Genomic DNA, 20,977 nt, shown 5'->3' with positions numbered 1-20,977 from the left:
TTGTCCAAAACACAAAAAGGAAGTGACTCAATATTTATTGTTGTTCACGTGTTCACAAAAATGGCACACTTTATGCCCTGTAAAAAGACAAATGATGCAACTAAGATAGAAAAACTGGTATTCAAAGAAATACTTAGATTGTATTGATTACCTACAAGTATTGTTTCTAACAGAGACACCAGGTTTGTGGGTTGTTTTTGGAGAATTCTATCGAATAAGTTAGGAACCAATATCAATTTTAGTTTAGCATATCCTCCCCATACTGATGGTTAGATATAAGTGGTAAGTATAAGTATTGGAAATATCTTGAGGAGTTTGGTAAGTGAACATGCCAAACAATGGGATCAAGTACTTGATCGGGCAGAATTTTCATATAATGAATCACCTAAAAAAAGAATAGGATTAAGTCCATTCCAAATTGTTTATGGAATGAATCCAAGAGGAATGTATGAATTAAGGAACCTTGGAAAACAACAATTTAGAAGTGCATATGGTGAATATTTTAAAGCCAATATGCAAGAAATACAGGTCAAAGTCAAGTGGTAATTACAAGAAAGAAGCAAAGAGTATAAACGAAGAGTACATTCCAAAAGGAGATAACTAGATTTTGATGTTGGATACTTGGTTATGGCACATCTTCCAAAATAAATAATTTCTAGAGGGGAGTATAATAAGTTAAAACTAAAAAAAAATCTGACCATCCAAAATTTTGAGGAAATTTTCCTCGAATGCTTATGAAATAGAACTACCCAAAGATTTTGAGATTTCACCAATATTTAATGTTTCAAATTTGTACCCCTTTAAGGAACTAGTAAATGATCCTACATATGCACCTATTAATGGCAAACCTCGGTGGGATAAACTATTACCTTTGACACCAGTGAAGCAGATTCAATCAATCATCGATAAAAGAGTGCCAAAAAGACCAAAAATAAAGAGTATTTTCACTACTTCGTTAAATGGAAGAATCAACCAAGAAAAGATGCTACTTGGATGAAAGAAACAATGATTTCAAAATATGGTACCGGTATTGAAGAACTCCAAAATAAAAGCATATGAATGTATCCTTTCCTTCCCCTGTAGTATGATGCAGGAGCATGTCACGTTTTAAATTATGTATTTATTTAATTTGGAGAATCTAGAAAATTATAGATTTTAGGAATAATTATATATTTTTTTAGAGATTAGGTAGTTAATATAGATTCCTCAAATTGAGAGGATTATTCTCAACTTCCTCCAAATATCTAGGAAAAAATTTCTCTTGAGAAATTCGAAAGATTTTTTCCTCCAAATGAAATAGCCATGTAGTTTATTTGATAAGCCAATTTTTTGTGAATAAATTTAATAATAAATGTTTTCTTTTTTTTTCTTATAGAATTATTCATTTTTCTATGCGTCAGAAGTTGCATCTATTTGCTCTCTTCCTTAGTTGCTGGTTGTTCTATCTCATCAACCTATATTGGAACTGGTTTCTCTGTCATTGCGCCCTACCATTGTCCTTCTTCCTGCTTCTGCTTTTCTCTTATTCTTTCCTCCTCAGCTCTCGTACTTCTTTTAGTTATTGTTCTCCCTATTATGATCTCATTTCTACTAACTGCAAGATCTTGTTTTCTCTCTTCCTTTATTCTATTTTCTGTGTCCTCTGCTTGCTTTTTCTTGTGGTGCCAAAGTTACCTACATGAAGATTGAATGTGCTTTCGCTCTCTAGTTTTGTTCTCCCTTTATTATTTCAAAAACTTCCTCTTTCCCTGATCTTTTACTGGATTTATTCCTTCCTCCACCGCTCCTAGACCTACTGCCATGTTATTTTTGACTCCTTTTCTATGAACAATTGAGTGTTTGCATATATTGGTGAGTAAATCGGTGCTTGCTCAAATGCTTCCCAATGTTTCTTTCAATAGCCTCTCTTGAAGAAACTCTCTTTGGTTCCCTGGCACAATTACTGCTAGAGATAAGTTCTTCACGAGTGTGGTACCTGTGGGACATAAAGGACAGTCATGGCAATCCAACATTAGCTCTTAAAAATCTAACTTCACAACATGATCAAGCAACAATCAGGGCATCTGATGAGAGGGATTATGCAATTTCGACTCACAAGGGTGACTGAATGACTATGGGAACTACACATTGTGAAGTCTCAATAGTCAATGTGGAATCTTGATGACTGGAAATACAAAATGCACAGTTCACTCTGGGCCCAGGCCCGGGAGAGACTACACATTACATAGTCTCAGTGGTCAAGCTAGAAGCCTGGCTCATGGATGTGTGTAGTTGAAGCTAGGATAGGATAGGCTCTATGCAATTCCAGAAGCCAAATTAGAGGCCTTGAATTCCTAGATTGTGCAGTTCATACAGTGAAGTGTAAGATCCAGGCCAGGGGAGCCTAGATTTTCCCATGGGGAGTGTGAAAATCAAAGAGATCTAAAGGATGGTGTGATGGTGGGTGAAAATCTGACTAAATGTTGATGCATATGTGTGAAACAAGTGTGGAAATTGGCTAAACAGAAGGAAAATGAAGCATGTGAAGAGAGTCGCAACAACAACAAACGTTGGTGCAAAAACAAGGTAACACATATGACACTTGGGAAAGGAAATGTAAAACTTGAAACAACACTTCTACGAGCTAAACCAAGTTTAGAATCTAGTAGTCATTCAAAGAAACAAGTGCAACAACACTCGCACAAGATAAATAACAAAAAGTGACAAGTAAGGGGCAAAAGATGATAAAAAAGAAAAACTCATCAGGACAAGCTATGACAATACTCTGAAGGCTACTTGACCTCCCTGGGAACACTACGACTTGATGAGTGAATGTAAAAGTGAGCTCTAGATCCATCCATTACTTAAAATTGAGCAAATTGGAATTTATGATGGGCATGTCTGAGATCAAGGACAAAAGTGACACTTGGTAGAAACTTCTAAAGATAGCAATGTGACACCTTCATGAAACTAATAATATATCCCTACTTCATAGGGATGCTTCTTTCCCGTTAGTTTTCTTTCTTTCCTAAGGGGAAAACTACCATGCATTTCTTAGAAATATTGCACAGTTATGGGAAAGAATGTGAAACTCTCCCCCTCATGCACTACGTAGTTTCTTAGCACAATGGCATCTGCGTAATTTGTACGTTGAGTGGTTTTGGGCTGCCTCTCATGCTCTGCACAATTTCCTAGTTGAAAAATGGTTTTCAACTAGCACTACACGATTCTTGAGATCGAGGCTCACTGTCAGCTTAGATTGCACAATTCTCGACAACAAGATTGGTTGCCCTCAAGGATTGTGCAATTCTCTAAGGAAATCCTGGAACTAGATTAAAACCATGTCAAGAGATCGACTTGTTGGTTAGATAATAAACCAAGTAAAAAAACACAAGCCAAGATGAAAATGATGAGGCTCAATCAAAGAACATGTACCTGGATCATTGTAAGATGATTTGCTGCAATTTAGAAGGGAGGCTCTATAACGAAGCATGGGAAAACATTTGGAGGGTGGTTGTAGTTGCCATAACACCTATGTTTACCATATTTAATTATACTCAACCTTGTTCACTCATAGTCATCCTTAGAAAACATAACTCAACCATATTCAATTATAGTGAATCATGTTTGACCAAAGTCAAACATTGTAAACCTTAGTCAAATAAGGTCATCATTGGTATATCACAATCAATAGCTAAAAATGTCTGATAATATAAATATTAATATTAGTAAATTTGAGTAATAATAATAATAATAATATTAATATTGTGTCATCGGATTGGTACAACAATCTATCCAATGTCACACTTTTTCACTTAACAATATCAATATTAATAAGGTTGACTAATAATAATAGTAATAATAATAGTAATAATAATAATAATAATAATAATAATAATATTGTGACATTGGAGTGGTATATAAATCTATCAAATGCCACATTGTTACATTACATTGCAATTTATCCAACTTCGCAATGTAACATTACAAAATTATTCAACCATATTTACTAATGTGGTTGAATATGTTTTTCCATGTTTGATAATCCAGACTCTTAAACTTTAGTCAAACATATTAAATCTATGGCAGGGTACATTAATCTATCCAATACCGCAATGTTGCACTGCAAACCATAGAAGTGGCCAAGCAGTGCACCAAAGCTCAATATGATAGAAAAGTCCAACCCCGTACCTTTCAAGAAAGTGATCTTGTTCTTGTGTATGACCAGGCTCATGATGCCCTATGGAATGGGAAGTTCAAATCATTATGGCTAGGACCTTACATCATTCATAGGGACTTGGGTAAGGGGGCATATATTCTAGAGGATTTTGAAGGCCAACTTCTTCCTAATCCTCACAATGAACTCTACCTCAAGAAATTTTACCCATAGCATTAATTTGCATGTATTTATTTCTACCATGCATTTAGGTAGCTTGCATTCTCTCATTTGTTGTCTTTTTCACCTTTCAGATGGATCCATCATCCACACTGTATATCAGCTATGTTGATGGTGCGATTTGCTTCATTAGGAATACATCCTCAACATCTTGGGCCATTTTTACCCCCTTGCATACATTAGTTCACTCTAACGGTGTGTGTATTGGTTCTACCACCAATAATCAGGCTGAATATGATGTAGTGATAGGTTTGTTAGTCGATTCCCTTGGTCATATCATCCTTCATCTTCATGTTCATTTAGGTTCCTTTCTACTTGTCATGAAATTGAATGGTGTGTATCATGTGCATAACCAAGTCCTTTTTAAAAAATATCTGTGAGTTAAGCTTTTGGAACGTGAATTCGATTCCATTACATTCAGTCATGTTCCTAGAGCCCAAAATAGCTCTGCAGATACCATTGCAAATAATATTCTAGATTGGCATTTATCACATGTATACCATAGAAGACAACCATAAAAAAAAAATGGTGTGTCAAAATCATCATGTAAAATATGCATAATCACATTATGTATCGACATATCCAAAATACAAGTACTTGGAGTCTACTACCCTAAATACATCATACATGCCCATAGCATGTTATAAAAAAAAAACCAAGTGGACCCACATGTCCCCGTTCCTAATCACTATCTAAAGGATCTTGAGCCAATGGCTCTACTCCCCCTGCTCATAGATCCCGCACTACCTAACCTGCCATCGCATGTGCCACATGAACCCTCACCATGTGCCATATGAGCCCTCGCCACTCTGAGGGGAGACTGGTACACTCATCTGTATATCAATCTTCTATTTCATGCAATCCGCACTTAGAAACTCTGGTCAGGACCACATCACATCTATTACAAAGGTCATCAGTTAGAGCATTGTAGTCAAGACCCTAGTGTGATGATGATGCAGTCTGATCTGCAGTCCGAGGTGCTTCGGATCATCCGATATATCTTGTCAGTTTCACCAGTGTTATATCTTCATACCACATATTTTAAACTTAGTACGATATACACTTTCTAAAAATATGAAATGCACTAGAATATAGCAACTTAACACATACCACGTAGGCCTGATTCTCATCTGGGTGGAAGCGGTAAGTCAGGATCACCCTGATAGCTCATACCATTGTATGGAAATTCGTCTATGTATGGTGGCATATGAACCCAAAGTGTGAAAAACTTGTGTCAGAACACTCGCCTGATCCTCCCTCCTTCTCCTTCTCTAAGCAGTAGTGTTGGCTTGAGGGGGCCTGACCTAGGTTCAGCGTTAATCAGCCAAAGAAATCCCTACACTACTAGCCCTTTCGACATCGTGGAGCACAGACCAAAGCTTCACCTGAAGCAGTATGGGGGGGGGTGCTGGAACCAAGTTTCACACCCTTGAGATGGTTGTGATGTTGTTTGATCTCTTCTATCCCTGCCTTCGCGCAGGTGATCTTGCTCTAGGGCTTGTAAGACAAACCTTTTATTCCACTCTTCAGTACCTTCGCGAAAGTATACGGTCGACCTTTTCACAGCCCTAACCTGTGGCTCAGGTACTTTTGCATTGCCATGGTACCATGTAGTGTTGATTCCTTAATTATCCTAAGTGATTTGCTTATCTTGTCAAATACTTAGATTTATCACCGCGTAAGCATATATTCGATATTTTGTTCAATTATCCAATGTAATTGCATTCATTCATACACCATATAAGCATAATAAAGGAAATTTATACACAAAATATCCAAAACCCATCAACAAAACAAATATAAAGAAATTGAAAAATAACTCCTTTTATTAATATCTATCAAGTATTACAGACTCTGTTCTCCCTATGCACATAGTTGGAGGGGTCCACACACTCAGCTGTAGACTTCTACCCTAGGTCTATATGCACTTAGCTATAGAGCCTCTACATACGCTATAACCCAAGACTTTATACTTCTTGCTCTAAATCTACGACTCTCTTACTTCTATCGATCCATCTCTCTCTCTAACTAGTTAGAGCTTAGCTCTTTTTATACAATCCCTTGGTCCGCAGACCATGGGTAGATCTCTTACAGTCAACTTTACTTTAAAAAACTAAAGGTGGACTATCCTTTGTGACACATAATACCTTCGCACTCCGTGACCAAAAAATGTGGAGTATTTACAATAATATTACAAAAACTTGACTTAAGCATGGGATTTTAGCCCCAAAACTTCCCTTTGAGGATCCCGTTCCCAATAGGCCCCCAACACAAACATCATGACTCACCCTTGAGTCACTTAGGAAGCACGAAGATCTTTGTGTGAAGCCCATCTAGCTTGACCCTGATGACCACAACTTCGGCTGTGCACTGAGCTGCTGCCTGCCTCGCATCTTCGACTGTCTTCTCAGTTACTTCCACTGCACTGTGAGCTAAAGCTATTGTTGCGTGGCTTGCAGAGTCGCAATATTGCCTTCAATGTATCTTGTAGCTACATAAGCTTCCTCCAACCAGGGCTTGAGTCACGCTTTCAACACCGCTTCCTTGTGCAGCGCTACGTCCACCTGTTCCTTTAGCTGCTTGGCTTCCTGTAGCTCGGCTAAACTCTATGACAACACGACAGTTCGCGCTGTGCCCATAACTTCATCATAGTTTTTTTGGAGTTCATGCAATTCCATCTCAAGCCTTTGGATGTTTGGGTCATATTTCAAACCGGTCAGGACCTCAAACAATTGTTCAAATAATTGGGTGCAATCTGCTACTGAACTCTCCACTGCCACGACTGCTCCTCTGACAGTAGCCACCCACTGTTGCATTACCTCTGGTGGTGTTCAAGGTTGATCTCTCAACTAAAGCTTTGTAATATGAAAGTTCAGCTCCAACTGAACCCATGCTATCTATGTTCGAATGTCGCACACCCCTGTGGCCAATTTACAAATGGAGACTTTGACTTGTTCCTCCTTCGGAATGGCCAATTCTGGGACCATTTTGCAGGCCTCCTCCATGACCTGTATGATCTTTTTTCTTTGGCTGGTCACCTTGGCCTCAGTGGTGATGGCAACATCCCTCTGCAAGGCCATCTACTCATTATTTATTCTTTGTTCACTGATCACTTGGAGGGCGCAGTGCTCACGAGCCCTCAGCTCTGCAATTACTCCATCCTACAAGGAGTGGAGTGCTTTGCACGGGAGTGCTGCCAGGTTCAATCCTACTCCCTTCAAGGCACTAATAGTGGGCTTGTTAACCTCACTTTTGTTGTCAGTGCTCCATCCCAGAGCACTAGCGCACTATAAGCCTTCATGTGCAACATATCGATAACCTCTGATGTGTTGATAGCCAAGCTGGTAATTGCCATACCAACTTGCGACGCGTGGGCCTGCAACTCCTGCAATCCAGTCTAGATGGGCCCTAGGATTATATGCTGATGCTTTTCAAATTGTTGCAGGGGCTTTGCAGTGACATCTATGACTGTGTCACCGATGTCGGATAAGTCCTTCTCCGTTAGTGTAATGGGGCCCAGCGAGGTCTTTGTCGCCTTCGACTTCTTTCTGGACCCTCCCTTTTCTGGATATCTCGGGCGCTTAATAAGGTCTGGCGTCTCCTGGCGATTCGTGTCGTGCTACTCTGTGTCCCCTTCCTTAGTTGCAGGTGAAGGTGACCACACGCCTTTATGAGAGCCCCGCTTTGTGCCTCTTGTTTATTTTCCTGCCTCCTTTCCTATCTGTTGTGCCTTGGCCTTCTTAGCAGCCTCCTTCTTCCTCTTCTTGACCAACTGCGCCATCTTTAGCTTGGGCTCATCCTTCTTCTTTTGTGTGGCGGACTTTCTTCCACCCACCACCAAGTTCATGGAGGTGTGCCACTCTACTGGCCATTTACCTAATACCACATTGATGGAATCATCTGTGGCAAGGTATGGAAAATCGTACCACTTCTTCATAGGGTCCTTTCGTGCCCTGATTGTGATCCGATGGAAATCAGCTTTGAGTTTGGCATAGCCCTATAGGTTAGCATATATTGTGGGTGACAAGTGTAGCTTGCAATTGATAGCCATCCTAATATTCATTTCCATCAGGATCGAGAACATTTTGCTGTCCTGCACACACTCTGCGTCCTTGGTCTCCCACAGTGAAGCATACTTCGCTACTTCAGGAAGGTCTGGCGCGATTAAGGGGAATTAGCTTTCTTCTAATAGCTCCCAACTATGAGCACAATCGATAACGAGAGCCATGTGTAGTGGAACTTCTTTCTTTTCTCTTGCACTTTGCGACAGTTTGCTAGGAACTTGCCGCAAATGTAGTCCGAACAATTTAAATAGACTCCTTCTGTGCATCAGTGTGTGATCACGACGATAGGAGCTGACACCTCATCGGTGCGGCACTTCCACATGACCTTCCCTGCAAGGATCTGCATTGACACCTTTACAACGAGGTCGTAGATGCTGGAGATTACGTACCCGTGCGACTTCTTCACCAACTTGAACTTTTCTTTCATTGATCCGACAAGCGCTAGCTCTCCACCCTTGCCACCGAAGATCATCGTTGGATTTTTTTCCTATATAAAGCAGGCGTGTTATGTGGTGAATCAACATATCGGTGATGGGTATCAGCTCCTCTAGGCATAGACACCCATCTTGCACCAAGCACAATGACTGCTTAATGATTGGAACTGTCATGGGGGTGTGGTTATAGTGCGGCACCCAGAGCAGGTTGAGTAATCCTGCCTTCTCTACTCCCTTGAGCCACTTTCGCGGCTCTAGTGTAGTCATCCCCATCTTTGTGTCTATGATGCGATGCATCAACTGTTTGGTCACCAAGTCCGGGAACTTCTCATGGTCCGCCAAGTCCCAGTATTCCAACTTCAAAATCCGCACCTATGCCAAACGCGGATAGTCAAAAGTGATCTCGTCTGGTAGCAATGGGGTATGCAGGGGAGTCTTACTTTCATCAATGTCCTTTGGGACCTTGGACTTAAGTTTGCATGAAAGGACATACTCCAGCAACCATGTAAGAGGGTCCGCACCCTGGGCTTCAACCTCCTCTATTTCTACTCCCACATCCTCATCGTCCATGGGGGTGTCTTCGATATCCTCCTCTTCTGCCTCCAAGTTTATAGCCTTGCCTTTCTCCTAGGCAGTGGGCTTAGTTGGGTTTCGTCTCAGTAATGCGCACACCAGGATGGTATGTTGCTTGCCCTTCTTTTCCTTCATGGTCTCCTTGGTTGGGATTAGGTTTGGTCTCAGCATTCTTGGGGATTTAGGGACCTCCTCCAATACATCGGCTACTTCTACGGCAGCTTCGTCGACTTGTGTCTCCATCTCTTGTGCCAGCTCTTCTACCACTTGCTGTGTATTGATAACTTCTGGGGGTGATGACATAACACTCTCTATAAGTACTTTTGACGTCTCAGGCAAGTTTGCAAATGCAGGAGTCTATTTGAGAGCTTCTAAAAACTTTGGGTCCATAGGCGTCTGAGAGATCAACCGCTGAATACTAAAAAGGCCAAGTGTTTCTTGTTGGACAACCACTTGTAATTTATAGGGAAATTTGAATTCAAATCCAACCAGTTCCCCTAAAATCGGTTCATTAATTCTAGATTGGCAGCAGATTTTCAAGGATCTAAGCCATAAATTTCATCTTAAATGTTGGCCACCCATTCCATTTGGCCTCACTTTTGTTTTCTTTCCATGAATAGTGACTTTAATGGTCACTTCCAGTTGACCTACATGATTTCTCCCTTGGTAGCACAACTCTCTCCATGTAGTCGCAGACCCAGTGACATGTCCTTGCTTCGCACCATCTTCAAATCGCGCAGCTTCCCAACTTGGGTAGTGTAGTTTATAGTCCCGCGCCTCCTTTCAGCTGCCTAGGGTGCTAAGACTATGCTACTTTCAATTATTCACATGGCTGGACCGCTAGTGTATGGCTTCAAGCGACTGCCATTCACCTTTTTTGGGAAGGGTTCTCCATTTAACTTGACCATATGTACTGCTCCTCCATCGGTAATCTCCTTAATAACATAAGGCCCTAACCAATGCATCCTAAATTTTAAGGGGAATTTATCAAACTTACTATCATACAAAAAAACCAGATCATTTACCTTAAATGTGCGTAGCTTGATGTGTCAATCCTGCCATGCCTTTTCACGCTGCTTTTGGAACTGTTGGTGAAACCCAACCCAAAATATTTCTTCTTCAAGCTCATCGAGCTACGCAAGCCTCTCTTCTAGGGCTCCATAATACATTATACCTGTTAGCGTTTCTATGCACAGACTAGGCACGATGTATTCCATAGGCATTACAGCTTCCACACCATAGACAAGCCTAAAAGGGGTTTGTCCCATCAGCTTCTTGCATGTCGTTCGATAAGCCCCAAATACTGTAGGTATGCGTAGGTCCTAATCATTTCACTGAGCATTGCAAACCTTGGTCAATGCGTTTTCAAGCACTTTGTTGAATGCCTCCAATGTCCTGTTAGCCTGTGTATAATAAGGGGTGCTCTCCTGGTGATATACTTGAAATTCCTCCGTTATTGCATTGATCTTCTCATTCAGGAAGTGCATACCATGATCACTCATCAAGATCTGTGGACATCCAAATCACATCAATACATGCTCAAATAGTAACTTCGTGGCTGTCGTGCCCGTGCAATCCTTCACCAGCCGTGCTTCTGCCCAGCGAGTCAAATACTCTGTCGCAGTGATAATGTACCTCGCCCCTGTCTCCCCTTGTGGCTGAATGGGCCCTACGAAATCTATTCCCGCTTCTCGAGAGGTTGCAACATCATTTTTGGATTCAAAGGCATTTCATCCCTCCGCGATGGCTTGCCTATTCTTTGACATACACTACAAGACTTGCAATATGCTTTTGAATCCTGATGAAGGGTTGGCCACCACAACCCTCTGTGTAGAATCTTCTACGTAGTTGCTCTCCATGCATAATATCATCTCGTAGCGCCCCCATGAGCATCCACAAGGATGTTGCTTCATTCAAACTCAGGTACATATTGTTGCAATATCTCATCAGTCCCCATCTTGTACAGATGCCCAACAATGATAGAGAAATCTGCCGTGCCCGCCACTAATTCCTTCTTTTTTTGGACAGAGTATTCTTCCAGTGTAGTTCATGTTGTTAGGAAGTGTATTATATCCTTAAAATTACCATCCATGACATGCACTGCAAATAGTTGTTTGTCAGGCAATCCTTCTTCCAAGTTAGTAGGTTCCTCCCCTGTTCGTAATACAATAGATGGTCTGGTCCCGCGTTCAATCATCCAGGGTTCACAACAACTTCAGAATCATACTCTTGGAACAATAGGAGCCATCTGTAGATTCGCCCCCCCAACACAGGCTTATTGACTAGGTACTTCAACATAGAGTGATCTGTATACATCTTAAAATGGCCTCCTAGCAAGTAGTGTTGATACTTCTGGAACGCATACACCATAGCTAGCCCCTTGCGTTCAATGGTAGAATAATTCTTCTCTGCTTTGGATAATTTGAAACTTGCGAACGCGATAGGATGGTCCAAGCCTTCTCCTCCATCCTGTGTTAGTACTGCCCCCAGTGCTATACATGATGCATCAAGATGTACATGAAACTCTTTCTTCTAGTCTGGGAAGACTAGAATCAGCGCAATAACTATATTTTTGTTCAATATATCCAAGATTTTCTTACAATCATCATTCCAGTAGAACGTGACATCCTTCTTCAACAATTTTTCCATCGGCGCGATGACTTGGGCATAACCTTTGATAAAATTTCTATAATATCCCATATGTCCCAGAGTAGCACACAATTGTTTCACACTCCTCGGTGCTTCCAAGTTCAGTATCACCGTGATCTTCACGGGGTCTACCATCAGTCCTTGTCTACAAACCACATGCCCCAATAGGTTCCCAAAGGAATGAAAAATAGACATTTCTTGAGATTGAGTGCGATTTGGTATCCTCGACAGGTATCCAACATCAGGTGAAATCTTGCTACGTGGAGCTTAACCAGCCCAAATACAGTCTAGTCATCAAAATATACCTCCAGGAGCTTATGAATAAATTCCTTGAATGTCGCAACAACCACGCGTGAAAAGATTGCAGGCACATTCTTCAATCCAAATAGCATTACGGTGTATTGAAAATAACCCCTCAGTCACAAAGGTTGTCTCGCTCCTATCCTCCAGCATGATTTTGATTTGGTGGTACCCAAAGAGCCCATCAGTGAAGGAATATGTTTCTTGGCCACCTACATTGTCCAACAATTCATCCATGAACAGAGTCGGGAAAGGATCATGCACAAAAGCGTCATTCAGTTTTCTAAGATCCACGCAGATCCTTATCTCATCCTTCTGCTTCTTTTCTTTCACCACCATTGGGCTTACCCAATCAAATTCTTCCATAAGCTCAATGATGCTTGCCGCTAGCATATTGTCTAGCTCTAAGCGAACCTTTGCATCGAGCTTTAACATGATCTTCATCACTACTAAGTCTCCAATTATTCCTTTCAGATCCGTAAACTTGGTAGGGAATAAGTCCTAATATTCGCGGAGCAATTCAGTGATCTTATCCATAGTCTTGTCATCCCAATAGTCTCCAAGCTTCTGGAATTTGGGTTTTTCCTCCATACCAATGTTCACTTGTTTTGTTTTCACCAGCACAATTATATCAGGGTTCTTAATCTGTGGTCCTTCAACCTCGTAGTGGCCTAGTGTTTCTGGAATGTTAATCTTCCACAGATCCCATCCTCATATTCAGTAGTTACATTATAACATTCAAGCACATGACTCAGCTGAGTAGCCGATTCAGGCTAAATTAGTTCTAAATGATCCTGTGGTATCCTAAAGATGACCGCTTTCACCCGTTGTAGCACTTCATCAAAACTATCAAACCCATCCTCAAAACTGAATGTCATCATTAATCCTTTGCATAGGATATTCCAGTCACCTGTCCCATGGTGGAGCTCTATTTCTATATGTACTAATTCATTGGGATTACTTCCAAGGTATGACAGAATAGGTGCACCGACTCAGGTTGGGGCTTTTCTCCATAAGCCTGCATCCATTTGGCTAGATGCACGGGAATATCATTCTACCCATTGTACTTGTATATAAGTCACGTCTTAGGCTTCCCAAATCGTGTTCTCCTCATCCTCCTACATTCGTGCCAATCATCAAAGCTTCCCTTGTGCATACCCCACCCTCTTGTAGGCGTAGCACGCAGTGCCCAGTCAAATGCCTGGAAGTGCTGATTTTTTGTTACCTCCCTTTCAAATGCATCCAAAAAGATATCTACCTCATTTTGACCATCATAAATAGGTGAATTTCTTGCCTTTGATGAAACACAGCATAGCGACTAGTTCATCATGTTGCAATTTAGCATAGTTACTTCCTGTAACCGATTCTGCCAACATTCTATTTCTTCATTGGAGTCCGAAGTGCAAGAACTCTTGCGATCCCATGTAATCCATCCATCCATGGTGGGATTCACCCAGTGTTAGTCTCGCGCTGTTATCTTATAGATGCAGTCCATATCATCATCACTCTCATAATCACGGACTGGTTCCGTAGAGCATGATCCTTCAACAGGATCTAGGGGTATTATTACAGCAGTGATTTCTTCTCAAAGATCATCTTTTGCTTCTTCAGATTAATTACCCCATTCATATTAGTAGCCCAGTCAATTCCCAGGAGCACAGGGTAGGGATTGCCATCATCAACTATCTCTATTACTTCAAAATCCGTCAGCACACTCGCTCCCTCAATTTCCAAGGTCACCCCCTGCAACCGCTCCATGGGGACGATTTTCTACTAATTCCACATCCTTATCTGAATTGGAGAGCATTGCAGCACAGGTCTCCCCATTCGCTCCCAAGTCTGCTTTGGTAGGACATTCACATCTGACACCAGGTCCAAAATGACCTGATCCATTTCATACTCTCCTATTTGTGTAGTCAATCTCACCTCCTGCCCCGTTCTCGTTTTATTCTTGCTAATTTTCTGTACTATGTGGGACTCACCTGGCGCAGTCCTATCGCATCTATTGATGAGTAATTGTAACCCTTTCACAGCCTTACTATCGCGCAGTAACTTCATACAGGTTTCTAGGAAAGTTGTGAGCATAGAAGGGTCGATCTCCAGCTCAGGCTTATCCTTGCTTCCTAAGGTGGAGGCCTCAATGAAGCTCTTCTTAGCTTCCATGAAGGTTTCACGAGTGCGCTCCAAATCAAACTCAGCCTCTTTCATGCGAGCTTTGTGAACCCATGTACTATCTTCTGGTTGTTTCCCCTTGTCATCGCCTATCGCGATCCCACTCCTGATCACTATATTTATGTTTGGATATTCCTCACATGGCTCAGACCTCATCATCTATAGGTTCTGAGTCAGTGGAGGTGGTAGCGCCCCTTTGTTTCATATCGTAGCTATCAATGTAGGACAATCTTCTATTTCATGATCAAACAGTGTGCAATAGTTGCACGATGGACGAATTGGATTAGTGCAATCGCGGGCATAGTGTCCTGGTCCTCCACAATTATAGCAAATCAACTATCCACGACATCTACCAGGTCCTCCTCCACCTCGGCCTCGTCCGTGCCCCTTAAATCCTATCCGAGCCATCCCTGCGTTCTGGTCAAGGGGCTACTTTTCAGTCTAAACACTGTAGGTGGGAGTTCTATCCATCATCAATTCATAGCTCTGGAAAGTATGCTCATCATGTCCTATCAACCTACAAAAGTTGTAGAAAAGTTGTTGCGGTTCTTGTACATACTTCTGTAGCAAGTGACACTTATTCGTGGCATGTTTTCCGGCTACCTCACAGATAGCGCATGATAATGCAGGCCCCACGCTAGGCCCTACTTGAGCTTCTGGCCTTAAAGGCATCGGTCCTCCTCCTGTGAGGTAATTCCCAAAGACCGGGCAATGGTCTTTGTCATGACCCTGACTCTTTCATTTCAAGCACCATACCTCTTCGTGTACCTTTAGTCGAACCGCCCTGTCCTGCTTCAAACTTTGCATGTCAAGGATAGATTCTTCAACTGGGCATGTATTTTCTGAATTCCTAGATTAGGATCTTGCATAAGATTCTCATGCAGTCTTATGGCAATCTCCAAGTCCTCTGCCGGAGTTTTTATCTTCTGTTGCGACAATGCACTCCTTAAGTGTGGCAGTAGCAAAGCCACAAACCACTCACGCTGCTTCCCATCTATGAAATTCATTTTGGCTTCGCGGATCGTACATTTCAGCCTCTAATCTAGTTCCCAATGCATCTCACCTAGTTGCATCATGATCTCTTTGAATCCCATAATCAAATGCACCTCAGATTTAGGTCTGCTAAATTCCCTATTTAGTGTTGCTTGGATATCTGCTACTCCAGCATTTGGGTTATAATTAGAGTACTTAATATACTAGGATAGCGTGCAATCTTACCGAGTGCTAACCAGTGTCACCTTCTTTATATGATCATCTCTAACACCTTGAGCTTCCCATACAGCCCTTACAACGAACCAGAATTAGTCTCTGTCCTCATTTCCCAAGCCTTTGAAAAAAGGAAACTTCACTATATTTTCCATATTGAACTGCAGTGGAGGTGGAGGTGGTATGGGTGAACTTGGAGGCGATGGTGGTGAAATCAGAGGTGGTGTGGGCAGAGGTGGTATTCGCAGGAATCCTTGTCTTATTAACTGAATAGCACTTCACATAAAAACCTTCGCTATGCTTCTTCATCCCTTCATGGAGGTGAAGTCAAGGGGCTATACTTTGGACCCTTATTTCCTTCGTTTCTATAATTTTTTCCGCTTTATGTAGTCCCAAACATAAAGTTAGCTACATAACCTATTTTTCGTACAACAACATTTTAATCCAAATATTCAAAGATTTTACATACTTACCTCATGGTCCTTTGAAAAAGCATCTCTCTGCCTTGTTATAGCTGACTGAGGTGTCGACCACCAATTCAGTCATAAATCCTCATATGATGCGATCGATCCAGTGATCGATAGCACAGGCAATCTTATCCTTTGATGCTTCCAACCTTCACACTAGATCTAGGGTCCACACAATAGGACCGTCAAGTTTCCACCCTCCTTGGCTATCTGCTAGATTCGCGATCCACTCGTATAGCTCAATAGGGAAAGAGAAGAAAAAAATATTGTGGATCTCTATATACAGGTACCAGTCCAACCACTATTCCTTTGTCAGTTGTAGGTTTTTGTTCTCCTGTGCCACGAATTTGTGGATTTTTCTATCCAACCAGTCTCCAATCTCCTTCTTGTTGAAAAGTGTGCAACAAGAAATACTAAATTTAGAAAGTGCTAAAAATAGAACTACTAAACAGCATGTCTAAAAATGGATATTTTGCCAATGAGCATTTTGGCCACCTTGGGTGAGAGGTGAAACTGCTAAAAATAGCATTTCGTGGTCCCTTCTTACTTTTAGCAGTCCCTGGTCTAACTATAGGAAGTAAAAACGAATTTGGTCTTAACAACAGTTTAAAATATTAATTAATTAATCTTCATGAGTTAATTAGTTATGGAAAATTAAACTTGAAGTCTTTGTGCGAACATGCAATTATTTGTCCCACTGATTGAGGAATTTACCCTTGATTCCCTCCATTGATTGAGGAATTAAGTATGAGTTCCATAATGAGAGAATCAGTTGACTTAGTTTATCTTGGTCAAGTCCAGTTAGATTATTTTAACAAGTTTTTAAAATAATGAGATACAGTTTGTTAATGCTTGCATGCATGTGACAACTATTATTTTTAGATAATTGAGTATTCTCTCATGGATAACTGATGCATGTCAGTTCAGACAGAGACCTAGTTGAGTTCATCAGTTCCTAGGATATTTTAGATAAATATTCCTTGCATGGAAAAGGATTTATTTCCAAGAGAATTACGTGCTATAGAAGATTGGAGGACTTGTGGCCTATATATTTAGGCCTAGGTAGTCTATGATCTTCATCTTCTAATTGCAGAAAGAGAAGGATAGCTCTTGAGCTGATTCTTTTTGTAAATGGAGGAGCATTTCTACTTTATTGATAATACAGTGTTGGGGTTTTATGCTGATGCTTTCCCTAGTGATATATCTTGTGTTATGTGTGATTATTTCTCTTGATCAGTTATATGTGTTTATGCTTGATGTTTCTCATGAATTTGATTATGCTTCTGCTTAATGTTTTGTAGAACTAGATCAAGTATTATGCTTTAGTACATTGCATATATCAGTTTGATCTACAGGTGAAATTTCTACATGGTATTAGAGCACAGGTGATCAAGGAAGAACAATATACAGGCAAGAGAAATTTGAAGTTTATTATTTGGGATATAGATCTCAGTTCTTATCACATCCATTTCACTGATGGCTTTCTATGGTTTGAGGCTTGAGTATGCCCTTGATGGCAGCTCAAACTACATAGCTTGGAAGGATCGCATGGAGGCAGTATTGGAAGATAACAACCTTAAGGACTTCATTGATCAAGATGTCCCTAAGCCTACTAATGCTACTCAACTGGCGGAATGGAAGAAGTGTGTGGCTAGAGCTAGGAGAATCATCCTAGAGGGAGTTCGAGATCACATAATTTTGAGCCTCCATGGGAAGGAGACTCCGCATGCAATGTGGAAAACATTGAAAGATTTATATCAGAATAGTAGTGATCAAAGGAAGCTGGCACTGAAGGACAAACTTCGCAAGATTAAGTGTGAAAAGGGTGACACTATCTCTGCGTTCCTAAACAAGCTCACCACCTTCAGAGATGAGCTTGCAAGTGTAGGGGTCACTACATTTGATGACAATATGCTAAGTCTATCACTCCTTAGCCTTCCTAATAGCTGGCATAGCTACCAGGACTCAATGAATGGAAGGGATAAACTGCTAGATTGGGAGCGACTATGGTCGGATTTGATGCGGGAGGAGATCAGATAGAGCACAAGGGATGGAGCTTCTTCATCAAAACATGATGATGAAGAGAACTTGGATTTAACATCTAAAGCTAAGAAAGGGAAAGGGAAGGTATCCCAATCCAAGTTTTCTCAAGGATGGAAGAAGTTTGACAAGTTGAAAGTGAGATGCTTTCATTGCCATGAGTTGGGCCATTATGCTACTAATTTTCCAAATAAGAAGTCCAAGAGAGGTTCCTTCAAGGAATCTGATGGTGATGCACTAGCTTCATAGTTTGAGATGGATTTCTCACTTATTGCATACATGGTTTCATCCAGCATGGGATGTCTTTAGTACTTGGACAATGGAGCCTCTTTCCACATGTCAAGTGACAAGAATATTTTCAACACTTTGGAGGAGAAGGATCTCTAGATATGGATCGATATGGGCGATGACAGAAAGTATCGTGTCTCAGGTGAAGGTATGATTATGTTTCAGAGGGAGCATGGTTCTCCCCTCACTCTTTCTAATGTTATGTATGTACCAGGGTTGAAAAAGAATCTTGTGTCTATTGCTATGCTTGAGGATAAAGGCTATGATGTAGTCTTTAGTTTTGGAAAGGTTTTCCTAAGGCATATCGGCACTGAACAGGCCAAACAGACAGGGATTTGAATTAAGAATCTCAATAAGTTACAAGTAGAAGACTGTGTTGCATTGATTTCCAAAGCATAGGTGGTACATGGCCAAGATATTGGCGAGTTATGGCATAGGAGACTGGGCCACTTGCATCATGGGGCCTTGAAGATCATGCAGTAAATTTCTACTGGATTACCCAAGTGCAAGTTGGAGCGAATGAGCAAATGCAAAGGTTGCACTTTGGGTAAGTATGCAAAAGCTTCATTTCATGATCGGGATAGTAAAGTAGGAGCGGTTCTGGAGTGAGTTCATTCAGATGTATGTGGGCCCTTCTCTACAGCCTCCACCATGAAGCATAGGTACTATGTTATTTTTTTTGATGATTTTTCTCGTAGATGTTGGATCTACTTCATGCAAAAGAAGGATCAAACCTTCTTGAAGTTTTGTGAGTTCAAAGCTTTGGCAGAGAAAGAATTAGGGAAGAAAGTAAAGGCCTTACAGAGTGATAACGGTGGAGAGTATGTTTCCTAGTAGTTTAAGGACTTCTGTGCTTCAGAAGGAATTAAACGGGAACTCACGACACCTCAGAACCCACAACAGAATGGGGTGGCTAAAAGGAAGAACAGATCTATTGTGGGAGCAGCTCGAGCGATGTTGCATGACCAAGGCCTACCACTTCATCTGTGGGTTGAGGCATGCAATACAGTAGTGTATCTTCAGAATAGAAGTCCTCATCATATTTTGGGGATTAAGACACCTAGGAGGCTTTTTCGGGGAAGCAACTAGATGTGAGTCACTTCCGCATATTTGGATTACCGGTCTTCTATCATGTGACCAAATATGCTTGGAAGAAGCTAGACCCAACAACTAGGTTGGGAATACTTGTGGGGTACACGGATACACCTCACAACTATTGGGTGTTTTTTCCTGCCAGTCAGAGGACCGTAGTGCGTACGGATCTGAAGTTTGATGAGTAATGACCCATGTGAGTGTCACTTGAGAGGGAGCTCAAGTTGCATGGTGATGATGAGGAATTATTAGTTCTTAAGGAGGAGGAGCCTCCTGATAATTCGAAGAAGCCGCATGCAAATATTCCAGTAGTGGAGATCACCACTGCTGGAGAGTCTTCCAGAGATGGGCGGAAATGCTCATGGGAAGCTGAAATATTGATGCAGGATGCGAGAGAGAATGTGGGGTACCCATCCTCCCATCACAGACATAGGAGATCTCCAGATAGATACGCTAGCTACGTGGCCCTGGTTGGGGAGTGTGTAGTGACCGAGCCTTCTTCTTTTGAGGAGGCAGTGCAACAGCTAGTTTGGGTGGATGTGATGGTAGAGGAGTATGATTCTATCATGTGGAACAGTGTGTGGGATGTTGTCCCTAGACCGGGGGACAAATCAGTGGTTACTTCCCGATGGATTTACAAGGTAAAGTAGGCAGTTGATGGCAGTATTGAGAAACACAAGGCAAGGTTTGTTTCCTATGGTTTCTCACATGTAGAGGGGATTGACTATGATGAGACTTTTTCTCCTGTTGCAAGGTACTCATCGATCAGATTGATTCTAGCACTATCAGCACAGATGGGTTGGAAGATCCATCAGATGGATGTGAAGGCATCTTTCCTCAATGGGGAGATTGAGGAAGAGGTATACATAGAGCAGCCTGAGGGATTTGAGACATTCGATCATGAGTCACAGGTGTGCCGGCTCAAGTGAGCATTGTATGGGCTGAAGCAAGCACCTTGTGCTTGGTATACCAGGATCGACAGCTATTTCACCGGGTTGGCCTTCACCAAGAGTGAAGCAGATGCGAACCTCTACCACAACATGGTAGAAGGTAAGCTATTGATAATTATACTTTATGTCGATGATCTGATTTTAACAGGTGATGATCAGTTGATCAAGTCTTGTAAGGAGGACCTTGCAAGAGAGTTTGAGATGAAGGACATGGGCCTCATGCACTACTTTCTAGGCATGGAGGTGTAGGAGAGATATGGGGAAGTATTCGTGTCTCAAGGCAAGTATGCCAATGAGATACTCAGGTGCTTCGACATGGATATGTGCAAGCCCATGGAGACCCCTCTAGCAGGTAACTGGAGGAAGG

The sequence above is a fragment of the Pinus tabuliformis genome, chromosome Q (assembly GCF_031772625.1).
Source record: "Pinus tabuliformis cultivar Carrire ecotype Pingquan chromosome Q, CPIR1, whole genome shotgun sequence".
NCBI lineage: Eukaryota > Viridiplantae > Streptophyta > Pinopsida > Pinales > Pinaceae > Pinus > Pinus tabuliformis.
Note: the sequence above shows the minus strand (reverse complement) of the source record.